Here is a 15,566-nt window from a genome sequence, read left to right as displayed (position 1 = left end):
AGTCTGGGGGGATCCCACATGCTGCAGAGCGGCTGGGCCCGTGAGCCATGGCCACTGAGCCTGCGTGTCTGGAGCCTGTGCTCCACAACGGGAGAGGCCACAGCAGGGAGAGGCCTGCGTACTGCAAAAAAAAAAAAAAAAAAAAAGATAAATACATCCCAATGTTCACAGCAGCACTATTCACAATAGCCAAGACATGGAAGCAACCTAAATTTCTATCAACAGATGAGTGGATAAAGAAGATGTGGTACACATACAATGGAATATTACTTAGCCATAAAAAAGAATGAAATAATGCCATTTGCAGCAACATGGATGGACCTAGATAGTCATACTAAGTAAACCAAAGACAAATATCATATATCACTTATATGTAGAATCTAAAACAATAAGTAAAAGAAAATAAAACATACAAATGAACTTACTTCCAAAATAGAGAGAGACTCACAGACATAGGAAACAAACCTATAGTTACCAAAGGGGAAAGGGGCGTGGACAGAGGGATATATTAGGAAGTTGGGATTAACATATATACACTACTATATATAAAACAGATAACCAACAAGGACCTATTGTATAGCACAGGCAACTATACTCAATATTTTGTAACAACCTATAAGAGTAAAGAATCTGAAAAAGATATGTATGTGTGCGTGTGTGTGTACAAAACTGAATTGCTGTGCTGTATACCTGAAACTAACACACTATTGTAAATCAACTGTGCTTCAATAAAAAAGTAAAGTAAAAAATAATTACTAACCTTCCAAAACAGAAAATACCAGATCCAGATGGGTTCACTGGTGAATTCTACCAAACATTTAAGGAAGAAATTAATTCTCTACAATTAGTTTCAGAGGACAGAAGCAGAGGGAATGTGCACTAACTCATGCTATGAGGTAAGCATTTCCCTAATAACAAAACCATTACAAGGAAACTATAGATCAGTCTCTCTCATAAACGGTGATGTAAAAATCCCAAACAAAATATTAACAAACTGGGGATTTCCCTGGTAGTCCATTGGGTAAGACTCCATGGGGGGCCCAGGTTTGATCCCTGTTCGGGGAACTAGATCCCACGTGCCGCAACTAAGAGTTTGCATGCCACAACTAAGAAGACCGCATGCCTCAAGGAAGATCCCTCAAGCCACAACTAAGACCCAGTGCAGTCAAAATAAATATTTTTTAAAAATATTAACAAACTGAATCCAATAATATAGAAGAACTATACACCATAACCAAGTGGTATTTATCCCAGGTATGCAAGGCTGGCTCAACATTCAAAAATCACTTCAGGGGACTTCCTTAGTGGTCCAGTGGTTAAGAATTCACCTTCCAATGCAGGGGACGTGGGTTTGATCCCTGGTGAGGGAACTAAGATCCCACATGCCACAGGGCAACTAAGCCCACGCGCCACAAATACTGAGCCTGCGCGCCTCAACTAGGGAGCCAGCATGCTGCAAACTACAGAGCCCATGCGCTCGGGAGCCCATGCACCACAACTAGAGAGCCCGCGGGCCACAACTAGAGAGAAGCCCATGCGCTGCAATGAACGATCCCACATGCCACAACGAAGATCCCACGTACGGCAACTAAGACCCAACACAGCCAAAAATAATAAAAATAAATAAAATAATTTTTAAAAATCACTTCAACAGTCTAAACAAAAATCACAGCCTATCAAAAGATTTTTCTAAATCTATTTGAAAAGGCAACCCTATGGGGATGGTAGTAAAAGGACCAGTGGTTGCTGGGGATTAGGGTTGGGGGAGGGGCGACTAGGAGGTGCACAGGGCATTTTTTTTAGGGCAGTGAACCTGTTTCGTAGGATACTATAAAGGTGGACGCATCTTCTTCTAAACCCACAGAACATACATGCAAAGTCAGCTGTGGACTGTGGGTGATGACATGTCAGTGTAGGTTCATCCACAGGAACAAACACACCATCTCATACGTTCAGGCGTCTGTAGGCTAGCAGGCCCAATTTACCATGCGCCATTAACTGCCCACAGGCATCTGGTAGCCCTCCTAGCAATACAGAGCAGTGGCGCACCACGATGACCACTCGCTGGGCCCTGCTGCAGACGAGGCCCTCCCGGGCCCTGAGACCGGGCTGCTGGCACCCAGCTGCCCTGATGCCTTGGGTTGTGCATGCAGCACCACACAGGCTCACCCCTGCAGAGGCCTCCTTCCTGAACTGAACTGGTGCTGGCAGGACAGAGGTGAACCAGTGCCCCGGCACCTCCCACGTGACAATGGTCTTGTGGACCCACAACCCAGGTGGCACTCAGGAAATACCCAAATACTCGAGCCACGTGCAGCAGATGCCTTGTGTTTAGATGCTTTCCATGGAGCTGCTGACCGCTTGGCTGAGGACTATTCGTTGCCCAGCCAGGGCAGGGGCAGTTTCCCTGAAGGGGCCTTTCATTGCATGTGGGTAGACAGCCCTGGCAAGGCTGCACAAAAGCATGGCAGAGCCCAGAATCCCCCAGGGTGTCTCCCGCCCCTCTCCAATGCCCTGGGATTCGGCGGATTCCAACGCTCTTCCGACGTCTGCTTGTCTTAACCACATTACACTGCTTGGGCACTAGACTTCTAAACTTCACACTCAGACAAGTTCACATTCGATTAGCTGAGATGAGGCGTGTCAGTCATCAAGCAGACATCGGAGGTGAATTACAACAAACAGGATGGATCCATTCGTGATGTGATCTGTGGTCTGACTAGGAAGAACTTTCAGAGCCCCATCCTCTTCCCTGCCTGGCCCGGTCTATGTGAATGGATAAGGAGGCCCACGAGTGCCATGTGTCCTGTGGGTGGGAAGATCAAACCTCATAAACACCCAGCCACGACGCAGGCCCCACCAGCTCTTCCTCTGGCCACCTGCAAGAGCGCACAGCTGCGTCCATCTCCCCAGATTACCAACTATCTCCTGATCCTCTTGTGCAAGTGGCATCACCCTGACAACCAAGCCCATCTTGGGTGGGGGCAGGGTTGATCCCCCTCCTAAAGGGCAACCACAGAACAGAAGATGTTTGGGGGCTGAGAAACGGGTCTAGTATGGGCCATTTGGAGAAGATGAGGCCGAGACATCCAAGTGTATACGATTTCCAAAGTTTTCAGAAGCACATGTCATAACAGAAAACCCTCAAGGCCACCCAAGTGGCTACTAGCAGTAGAATCAAGAAATAAACAGGGTGCAGCCCCATCACAGGGCCCTACAGACTAGCAAAAGTGACCAGACTGCCATCCCATGGGCAGCTAACAGCACTGAGTAACGGAAAACTGACAGAATGCCATTTGCACTCCAAAGAAAACACACAGAAGTAAAACACAGCGACCCAGGGAGGCACACACTTGTCACTCACCCGACAGAGGAGGCCTGTCTGGGAGTCATGTTGAGCGGGGGCTGGTGTGAGGGACTCATCCAGGTCTTGGCCTGGCCGTCCTTCCGTGGATGTCCACTTTAGTAGGTTTAGGTGGGTCCCGCAATGGCTTATGCATTTTCTACAGACACTATATTTGACAATTAAATCCTATGAAGTGGGGGCTTGGAGACAAGATGGCAGAGGAGAAGGACGTGAGCTCGTCCCCCTCATGAAAATACCAAAATCACAACTAACTGCTCAACAACCACTGACCAAAAACCACCGGAAGCTACCAAAAAAGTTACCCTACATCTAAAGACAAAGAAGAAGCCGCAAAGAGACAGCAGGAGGGGTGCAATCACGATGAAATCAAATTCCATACCCACCGGCTGGGCAACCCACGAACTAGAAAATATTTACACTGGAAAGGTTCACACACAGGAGTTAAAGTTCTGAGCCCCACATCCGTCTCCCCAGCCAGGGAGTCTGGCATCGGGAGGGTGAGTGCCCAAACCAGCTGGACTTGAAGGCCACTGGGGTTTGATCACCAAATTCCACACGACTTGGGGAAACAGAAGCTCTACTCTTGGAGGAGGCACACAAGGTCTCGAGCACACCAGGACCTGGGAGGAAAAGCAGTGACCTCATAAGGGCCTGGGCCAGACCTACCTGCTGATGTTGGCGAATCTCCCGTGGAGGCAGGGGGCGGCTGTGGCTCACTGTGGGGACAGAGACACTGGCAGTGTAAGTTCTGGGGAGTGCTCATTGGCGTGAACCGCCTGGAGGCAGAGGTTTTCTCAGCAAGACCCGGCCCCACCCAACAGCCTGTAGGCTCCAGTGCTGGGATGCCTCAGGCCAAAAAACCAACAGGGCGGGAACACAGCCCTGCCCATCGGAAGACAGGCTGCCAATGTCTTCCTGATCCTACAGCTTCCCACTAAACACACCCCTTGAAACGGCCCTGCCAACCAGAGGGACAAGACCCAGCTATACCCACCAGTGGGCAGGAACAAGTCCCTCCTACCAGGAAGCCAGCACAAGCCCTTCGCCAGCCTCACCCACCAGGGGGCAGACACCTGAATCAAGAACTACAATCCCGGGCTTCCCTGGTGGCACACTGGTTGAGAATCTGCCTGCCAATGCAGGGGACACAGGTTCGAGCCCTGCTCCAGGAAGATCCCACATGCCGCGGAACAACTAAGCCCGTGCGCCACAAATATGAGCCTGCGCACCTACTGAGACCGAGTGCCACAACTACTGAAGCTCACGCACCTAGAGCCCATGCTCCGCAACAAGAGGAGCCACCGCAATGAGAAGCCCGCGCACAACAAAGAGTAGCCCCTGCTCACAACTAGAGAAAGCCCATGCGCAGCAACAAAGACTCAATGCAGCCAAAAATAAAATTAATTAATTTAAAATAGAACTACAATCCTGCAGCTTGTGGAATGGAAACCACAATCACAGAAAGTTAGACAAAATTAGACCGCAGAGGAATATGTCCCAGACGAAGGAACAAGATAAAAGCCCAGAAGAACAACTAAGTAAAGTGGAGATAAGCAATTTACCCAAAAAGGAATTCAGAGTAATGACAGTAAAGATGATCGAAGATCTCGGAAAAAGAATGGAGGCACAGACCAAGAAAATACAAGAAATATTTAACAAAGACCTAGAGGATCTAAACAACAAACAGAAATGAATACAATAACTGAAATGAAAAATACACTAGAAGGAAACAATAGCAGAATAAATGAGGCAGAAAAACAGATAAGTGAGCTGGAAGACAGAATAATGGAAATCACTACCCTGGAATGGAATAAAGAAAAAAGAATGAAAAGAAATAATGACAGTCTAAGAGGCCCTCTAGAACAACATTAAACACACCAAAATTCGTTCACATTATAGGGGTCCCAGAAGGATAAGAAAGGACCCGAGGAAATATTCTAAGAAATAATAGCTGGAAACTTCCTTATCACAAGAAAGGAAGCACAGGGAGTCCAGGCAGGATAAACCCAAGGAGGAACAAGCCAAGGCACATATTAATCAAATTTACAAAAACTGGGACTTCCCTGGTGGTCCAGTGGAGAAGATTGCACGCTCCCAATGCAGGGGGCCCAGGTTCGATCCCTCGTCAGGGAACTAGATCCCACATGCCACAACTGAGAGTTCACATGCCGCACTAAGGGTCTGCATGCCACAGCTAAGAGTTTGCATGCCACAACTAAGAGTTTGCATGCCACAACTAAGAGTTTGCATGCCACAATAAAAGATGCTGCATGCTGCAACTCAAGATTCCACATGCCGCAACTCAAGATTCCACATGCCGCAACTCAAGATTCCACATGCCGCAACAAAGATTGAAGATCCTGTGTGCCGCAAATACGACCCAGCACAGCCAAATACATAAATAAAGATTTTATTAACTTACAAAAATTAAAGACAGAAAGAAAATACTGAAAGCAACAAGGGAAAAGCAACAAATAACATAAGAGGGAATGCCCATAAGGTGATAGGGTGATTTTCCAGAAGAAACGCTACAGGCCCAAAGAAAGTGGCACAGTATATTTAAAGTTATGAAGGGGAAAAACCTACAACCAAGAATACCCTACTCAGCAAGGCTCTCATTCAGATTCAACGGAGAAATAGAAAGCATGGCAAAAAAGCAAAAGCTAAGAGAATTCAGCACCACCAATACAGCTTTACAACAAATGCTAAAGGAACTTCTCTAGGTGGGAAAGAAAAGGCCAAAACTACAAACAAGAAAATTACAAATAGGCAAGCTCACCACTAAAGGCAAACATACAGCAGAGGCAGGAAATCATCCACATACAAATATGATATCAAAACCAGCAATCGTGAGAAGAGGAAAGTACAAATACAGGATACTGGAAATGCATCTGAAATTAAAAGACCAGCAACTGAAAACAATCTTGTATGTATATAGACTGCTATATCAAAACTCCATGGTAACCTCAAACCGAAAATCTACAATAGATAACCACAAAAGAATAAGGAATCCAAAACACAACACTAAAGTTAGTCATCAAATCACAAAAAAATCCTACAAAAACAAATCCAAAACAATCAACAAAATGGCAATAAGAACATACAAATCAATAATTACCTTAAACATAAATGGATTAAATACTCTAACCAAAAGACACAGACTGGCTGAATGGATACAAAAACAAGATCCGTGCATATGGTGTTTACAAAAGACCCACTTCATATCTAGGGACACACACAGACTGAAAGTGAAGGGATGGAAAAAGGTATTCCACACAAATGGAAATCAAATGAAAGCTGGAGTAGCAATACTCATTGGACGGAACAGACGTGAAAATAAAAGCTGTTACAAGAGACAAAGAAGGACACTACATAATGATCAAGGGATCAATCTAAGAAGAAGATATAACAATTGTAAATATATACGCATACAACAGAGGAGCACATCAATATATAAGGCAAGTGCTAACAGCCATCAAAGGAGAAATTCACAGTAACTCAATAATAGTGGGGAACTTTAACACCCCACTTTCATCAATGGACAGATCATCTAGACAGAAAACCAGTAAGGAAACATAGGCCTTAAATGACATACTAGACCAGATGGACTTATTATTTATTTATACATTGACTCTTTTTTTTTTTGTTTAAAAGTTATTTATTTATTTACTTTTGGCTGTGCCAGGTCCCCGCTGCTTTGAGCAGGCCCTCTCCAGCTGAGGTGAGCCAGGGCCACTCCTCCCTGTGGTGCGCGGGCTTCTCATTGTCGTGGCCCCTCCCGCTACACAGCACAGGCTCCAGGAACGCGCGATTCAGCAGCCGTGGTGTACGGGCTTCAGTACTTGTGGCTTATGGGCTCCAGAGCGCAGGCCCAGCAGCCGTGGTGCACAGGCACAGCTGCTCCGTGGCATGTGGGATCCTCCGGGGCCAGGGATCGAACCCGCGTCCCCTGCACTCGCAGGTGGACTCCCAAACACTGTGCCACCAGGGAAGCCCCACATTGACTCTTTTTAATACTTATTTATTTTTGGCTGCGAGGGGTCTTCATTGCTGCGCATGGGCTTTCTTTAGTTGCAGTGACCGGGAGTTACTGTTGATTGTGGTGCACAGGCTTCTCACTGCACTGGCTTCTCTTGTTGTGGAGCACAGGCTCTAGGCGTGGGGGCTTCACTAGTTGTGGCACGTGGGCTCAGTAGTTGTGGCTCACAGGCTCTAGAGCACAGGCTCAGTAATTGTGGCGCATGGGCTTAGCTGCTCCGCAGCATGTGGGATCTTCCCAGACCAGGGCTCAAACCTGTGTCCCCTGCATTGGCAGGAGGATTCTTAACCACTGCGCCACCATGGAAGTCCCTAGATCAGATGGACTTAATTGATATTTATAGAGCATTCCAACCAGAAGCAGCAAAATACACATTCTTCTCAAGTGCACATGGAACATTCTCCAAAATAGAACACATGCTGAGCCACAAAGCAAGCCTTGGTAAATTGAAATCATATCAAGCATCTTTTCTGATCACAACACTATGAGAGTATAATTCAACAAGAAAAAACTGTAAAACACACACACACACAAAAAAAACACAAACACATACAGGCTAAATAAACAATATGCTACTAAACAACGAATGGATCACTGAAGAAATCAAAGCAGAAATCAAAAATACCTAGAGACAAATGAAAACGAAAACACGATTCAAAACCTCCAGGACACAGCAAAAACAGTTCTAAGAAGGAAGTTTATAGCAATACAGTTGTACCTCAGGAAACAAGAAAAATATCAAATAAACAACCTAACCTTACACCTAAAGCAACTAGAGAAAGAAGAATAAATAAAACCCAAAGTTAGTAGAAGGAAAGAAATCATCTAGATCAGATCAGAAATGAATGAAATTAAAGACAAAGAAAGGAATAGAAAAGATCAATGAAAGTAAAAGCTGCTTCTTTCAAAAGATAAACAACAAAACTGATAAACCTTTAGCCAGGCTCATCTAGGAAAAAATGGAGAGGGCTCAAATCAAAAAAATTAGAAATGAAAAATGAGAAGTTAAAACAGACACCACAGAAATACAAAGGATCATAAGAGACTACTACACGAAACCATATGCCAATAAAATGGACAACCTAGAAGAAATGGACAAATTCTTAGAAAAGTACAATCTCCCAAGACTGAACTAGGAAGAAATAGAAAATATGAAGAGAAAACTCACAAGTACTGAAACTGAAACTGTGATTTAAAAACTCCCAACAAACCAAAGTCCAGGACAAGATTGTTTCACAGGTGAATTCTATCAAACATTTAGAGAAGGGTTAACGCCTATGCTTCTGAAACTATTCCAAAACACTGCAAAGGAAGGAACACTCCCAAACTCATTTTATGAGGCCGCCATCACTCTGATACCAAAACCACACAAAGATACCACAACAAAAAGAAAACTGCAGGCCAATATCACTGGTGAACACACACACAAAAATCCTCAACAAAATACTAGCAAACCGTGGGAATTCCCTGGCAGTCCAGGGGTTAGGACTCCACGCTCTCACTGCTGAGGGTCTGGGTTCGATCTCTGGTCAGGGAACTAAAACCCCATAAGCCACGCAGCATGGCCACAAAATAAATAAATAAATAAATAAAACTAGCAAACCAAATCCAGCAATACATTAAAAGGATCACACACCATGATCAGGTGGGATTCGCCCCGGGGATATGAGGGTCTTCAATATCTGCAGCTCGGTCACTGATACGCCACTCGGACCATCTGATCCTCTCAACAGACACAGGAAAGGTTTTTGACAGATTTCAAAACCGATTTACGATAAAAACTCTCCAGAGAGTGGGCACAGAGGGAACATACCTCAACATAATGAAGTCCATATATGACAAATCCACAACTAACATCACACTCAATGGTGAAAAGCCGAAAGCATTTCCTCTAAGATCAGGAACAAGACAAGGATGTCCACTCTCGCCACTTTTACTCAGCATCGTTTTGGAAGTTCCGGCCATGGCAATCAGAGAAGAAAAAGAAATAAAAGGAAAAGAAGAAGTAGAACTGTCACTCTTTGCAGATGACATGATTCTATACATAGAAAACCATAAAGATGCTGCAGAAAACTACTAGAGCTCATCAAGGAATTCCGTAAAGTTTCAGGATACAAAATTAATACACAGAAACCTGTTGCATTCCTATACACTAACAACAAAAGATCAGAAAGAGAAATTAAGGAAACAACTCCATTTACTATCGCATCAAAAAAATAAAATACCTAGGAATAAACCTACCTGAGGAGGTAGGTTTATGTATTCTGAAAACTATGAGATGCTGAGGAAAGAAACTGAACATGACACAAACAGATGGAAAGATATACCATTTTCTTGGATTGACAGAATCAATACTGTCAAAATGACTATACTGCCCAAGGCTATCTACAGATTCAATGCAATCCCTATCAAATTACCAATGGCATTTTTCACAGAACTAGAAAAAAAATTTTTTTAATTCGTCTGGAAAGACAAAAGACCCCAAATAGCCAAAGCAATCTTTGGGTCAACAAAAAACGGAGCTGGAGGAATCAGGCTCCCTAACTTCAGACTATACTACGGAGCTACTGTGATCAAGACAGTGTGTTACTGACACAAAAACAGAAATATAGATCAATGGAATGGGTTAGAAAGCCCAGAGATAAACCCACGCACCTATGGTCAATTAATGTACAACAAAGGAGGCAAGAATATACAACGCAGAAAACAGTCTCTTCAGTAAGTGGTGCTGGGAAAACTGGACAGCTGCATGTAAAACAATGAAATTAGAACAATCTCTAACAACTTACACAAAAATAAACTCAAAATGGATTAAAGACCTAAATGCAAGTCCGGACACTATAAAATTCTTAGAGGAAAGCACAAGCAGAACACTCTTCGACATAAATCGCAGCAATATCTTTTTCGATCCATCTCCTACAGTAATGAAAATAAAAACAAAAATAAACATATGGGACCTCATTAAACTCAAAAGCTTTTGCACAGCAAAGGAAACCATAAACAAAAAGACAACCCACAGAATGGGAGAAACTATTTAGAAACGATGCAACCAACAAGGGATTAATCTCCAATATTTACAAACAGCTCATGCAGCTCAATATCAAAAAAACAAATACCCAATCAAAACATAAGCAGAAAGGGACTTCCCTGGCAGTCCACTGGTTAAGACCTCGCCTTCAAACGTATGGGGTGGGTTCGATCCCTGGTCGGGGAGCTAAGATCCCACATGCCTCGTGGTCAAAAAATCCAAGGCATAAAACAGAAGCAATATTGTAACAAATTCAATAAAGACTTTAAAAATGGTTCACATCAAAAAAAAAAAAAAAAACCTTAAAAAAAAGTAGGCAGACCTAAATAGACATTTCTCCATAGAACACATATAGATGGCCAAGAAGCACATGAAAAGATATGCTCAACATCGCTAATTATTAGAGAAATACAAATCAAAACTATGAGATACCACCTCACACCAGTCAGAATAGCCATCATCAAAAAGTCTACAAATAATAAACGCTGGAGAGGGTGTGGAAAAAAGGGAACCCTCCTACCCTGCTGGTATTAATGTAGATCTGTACAGCCACTATGGAGAACAGTATGGAGCTTCCTTAAAAAACTTAAAATAGAGCTAGCATATGATCCAGCAATCCTACTCTTGGGCATATATCTGGAGAAAACCATGCTTTGAAAGAATACATCACCCCAGTATTCACTGCAGTGCTGTTTACAATAGCCAAGACATGCACGCAACCTAAATGTCCATCAACAGATGAATCGATAAAGATGTGGTACCTATACACAATGGAATTTTTCAGCCATTAACAAGAATGAAATAATGCCATTTGCAGCAACATGGATGGACCTAGAGACTGTCATACTAAGTGAGGTAAGACAGAGAAAGACAAATATATAACACTCATATGTTGGATCTTATTTGAAAAAATGATACAAATGAACTTATTTACAAAACAGACTCACAGATTTCGAAAATTTATGGTTACCAAAGAGTAAACCTGGGGGGGTGGGATAAATTAGGAGCTTGGGATTAACATACACACAGTACTCTAACACAACAATGTAAAGCAACTATACTCCAATAAAAATTAATTTTAAAAAATACACACATTACTATATATAAAATAGATAACCAACAAGACCACCGGGAACTCCACTCAATATTCCATAATAGGGCTTCCCTGGTGGTGCAGTGGTTAAGAATTCGCTTGCCAATGCAGGTGACATGGGTTCGAGCCCTCCTCTGGGAAGATCCCACATGCCGTGGAGCCAACGCAGCCAAAAATAAATAAAATTTAAAAATATATATTCCATAATATCCTAAATGAGAAAAGAAATTGAAAAAGAATAGATATATGTATAACTGAATCACTTTGCTGTACATCTGAAACTCTCACATTGTAAATCAAATACAGTCCAACATGAAATAACAATAAGTATTACATATGGAAGATCCACAAAGAAGCTGAATCAGAGAATAAGCTTATAATCAGAGTATAGGGTTTTAGGTAAGTTTCCAGAAATGCAATACAAAAACAGATCTTGGTACATTGTGAATCACTAGTAACAGCAGCTAAAAGACACCCTTAGAAGATAACCTAGACTATTAAGACTAACTTTAATGGCACCTTTTCAATTTGTTAGAAATTGTAAGTCCTAAAGTATATCTGCGAAATAATACAAAATTTATATAGGGATCTCTACCCCGGGTTCCTGGCACAGAGCTCTTAAAACCCTTGTAAATTCCTAAGCGATAAGTACACCAGGAGCATCTTTCGTTCTGTGGAGGCAACTGGGTGGGCTCCAGGATGGGGCTGGTCAGCAGAAAGGCTGCGCCATGATTGGAAGCTTGGGCTTTTTAGACCCACCCCCCAACCTCCAGAGAGGGGCGAGGGGCTGGAAACGGAGTGAATAAGTGATCACGCCTGTGTGAAGAAGCCTCCATAAAATCCCAGTAGCAGGAGGTTCTGAGAGCTTCAAGGTGAACACATCCACACCAGGAGGGTGACACACCCCAAGTCCAGGGGCACAGAAGCTCCTGCACTCGGGACCCTCCCAGACCTCGCCCTGTGTATCTCTTCATCTGGACGTCCGTCCGTGTGTATCTTTTATCATATCCTTCACTAAACTGGTAAACATAAGCAAATGTTCCCCTGAGTTCTGAGAGCCACTCTAGCAAATTAACTGAACCTGAGAAGGGGGTTATGGGAAACTCTGATCTGTAGCCAAGTCAGACAGAAGTTGTGGGCAACGTAGGGACCAGCTGCTTTCGATTAGCATCTAAAGTGGAGGGACGGTCCTTAGGGACTGAGCCCTTAACCTGTGGGGGGGGGGGGTCTGGCACTGTCTCCAGGTGGACGGTGTCAGAACTGAGTTGGGTTGTAGGACACCTGGTTGGTGTCACAGAATTGCTGGGTCTGGGAAACCCCTATAGCTCTGGTGACCAGAAGTATCAGAAGTGAAATGCTCTGTGTGAAAGTAAAACAGACAGACACAGTGCGGACAGCTGTAGTTTCTTCCAAGGCAATCTCTAATGAAGGACATAAAATGATTTTTTATCTTTTCGGCCGCACCACTTGGCTTGCGGGATCTTAGTTCCCCGACGAGAGATCAAACCCGGGCCCCCTGCAATGGAAGCTCGGAGTCTTAACCGCTGGACCGCCAGGGAAGTCCCTGAAACGATCTTAAAGGGAAAATTATAAAGTGTTACCGAACGACATCGAAGTAGAAAGAAAGAGAGGGTACGTGTTCTCGGAAAAGAGACGCAATGCCATCATGATAGCAACTCTCCCAAACAGATGCAGAGTGTTAACAAAATTCCATTACATCCAAAACCAGGTCGGGTTTTTTTGTTTGTTTGTGAAAAACTACTTCTAAAAACTGAAATGAGAGTCAAATGTCTAAGAATAGCCAAGTTTCCTACAGAACAAGGTGGAAGAACTTTCCCTAAAACACATCAAAGCATTTAAGTCCGGACAGTAGTTGGGGCCACACAGCATTAGCAGGAGGAGGGACTCACAGACCTGGGGAAAGAATGGACATGGGGCAGGAATCTCCTCCAGCGCAGGACAAACGGCTGTCTACGGGCGATGGGGTAGGGGGGTGGGTAACACTGTCAATGTCATGTATAATAATCCATTTAATGCAGATTATTGGGGGGTTTTTTTGGCCGAGGCCCGAGGCATGAGGGATCCTAGTTTCCTGACCAGGGATCGAACCCGTACCCCCTGCAGTGGAAGCACAGAGTCTTTACCACTAGACCGCCAGGGAATTACTTTCAGAAGTTAAAGGCAAGTGTCCCACGACTTCTGTATACAGATTTTTCTTATATAAGGAAAATAAAAAAGAAGCTACAAAGGAGGAGACTGACCAATTTATATCTGTTAACCCTGAGTCCATTCACCAGCACAGAATAAAGGGGATGAAAAGATAAACCACACATGGGGAGAAAATATTGGCAGTGCCTGCAAACGAAAAAGGATTCATGCCCAGAGCATCTAAAGAAAACTGAAGAAATCAATAAACATACAAATACACACCTCACACAGAAGATGAACCACCACACCCTCGTCCGGTAAGAACCCTACGTAACCACAAAGAGACCCTGGCTCCCACTCGAGGTGGACAAACATTTATCGAGGTCACTCAGCGATGGGGACACAAGGAAGAAATAAACAGTGGGGCAAGAATACACTCCAGACACGACCAGCATTTTCTGAGTAAATTTAAACTTATCCATAAGCTACGAAGCCACGCTTTTTTCTCTGAAGTGCAGAAACTCAAGTCACACCTCGCACTTGGAGATAAAAACAAGAATGACTGTCGCAGCATTGCTAACTAATCAAAAAATGCACTTGGGGAATTCCCTGGCGATCCAGAGGTTAGGGCTCTGCGCTTCCACTGAAGGGGGCCCAGGAATTAATATCCCACAAGCCATGGTGCAGCCAAAAAAAGAAAAAAACACGTGGAAGAACCCAGGCAGCAAAGGCACTGGAACACATGAGTCAACGGGAGAGCTGAGCCTCAGACACCAGCACGTGTGAAACAGACTGGGGCTGAGGAACCCCAGAGAAACTTCTGTGTGACTTTACTGGTGATTTACGAACTAACGTTCACTTATTGGAAACTGAAGGCGCAAAATCAGACGACACACTGCTTGGTGATAAGAGATGGTAAAGGTATGAATAATAACAAAGAATCAGGACAGAGGTCACCTTGGCAACAGGAGGGAGAGAAGACGTGGGAGAAGCACAGGAGATGCGGAGATGCCAACAGGTACCAGGGCCTACCTGTACACCTGGGGGGTGAGTCCACAGGTGTTTATATTGTTATTAATGTTGCAGCAAAACAGAAACAAGCAAACGGGCTTAGGCACAGACCAGCCTAACGGGCCTGAAAGAGATAAGCAACCTTGGTTATTCTGTAGCTGTTACTACTAACAAACACCTGTAGCTAGACTTGTCCTTCACAAAGCTGATTACTCTAGGAATCCACATGAATTAACACTCTGCACCTGGCACTCTTCTCCCCCTACACTCCCTTGTAGCGCTCTTTATTTCACAGGCCTATAACTTCAGGGATACCAGACCCGGTTGCCAGGCTGCCTAACGCCAGCTGTGACCACTTTGAAATAATGCAAGAAAAAAATGCAAGACCTTCACCACTTTGATCCTTATCACCCACCCCAGACCAAGAGTCCTGAGTATAAAAAACTTCTCTCTACCCTCTCGAGGGGGCACAGCTCTTGAGGCGCTAGCCTACTGTGTTCCCCCCTTTGCCTGGCAAAGAATCCAGCTATTCTTTCTTTTCCTCAAAACTCTGTCTCCATATTTCTGTTCCGCATCGGTGCACAGAGACCCAAGATTATTTTCGCATCATTAACTTAACGCAAAAGGCACACGATTTAAGAGCAGCCCCACGGGAAGCACAGCATACCTCAGAGAGGACACACTACCCCCAGCACTACTGGAAGTGGGTCCCCTCCCCTCATGATCATGGCATCAACAGCTCCTCCTGTGGTAGTTCCATGGTCTGGACGCCACCTGCACGGGGTGAGGGGGGCAGCAAGACCCCAGGGCACCTCCCTTCACCTCCCTCGCAGGCTCAGCTTTGCGCTCAGCTTGTCCCCCACCCCAGGTGATGCCCCTG

At 44.4% G+C, this 15,566-nt stretch overlaps 1 pseudogene; it reads right to left on the bottom strand.

Annotated features, from left to right (window-relative positions):
- LOC149744089 (protein KHNYN pseudogene) overlaps positions 1 to 15,566 on the bottom strand; it is a 39,613-nt pseudogene extending 24,047 nt beyond the window's left edge.

Source organism: Delphinapterus leucas, unplaced genomic scaffold, assembly GCF_059928025.1.
Source record: "Delphinapterus leucas isolate spDelLeu-1000000601 "Yukka" unplaced genomic scaffold, BTC_Dleu_Yukka2 spDelLeu_asBTCV2_sq25, whole genome shotgun sequence".
Lineage (NCBI taxonomy): Eukaryota > Metazoa > Chordata > Mammalia > Artiodactyla > Monodontidae > Delphinapterus > Delphinapterus leucas.
This window is presented reverse-complemented; position numbering and strand designations above follow the sequence as displayed.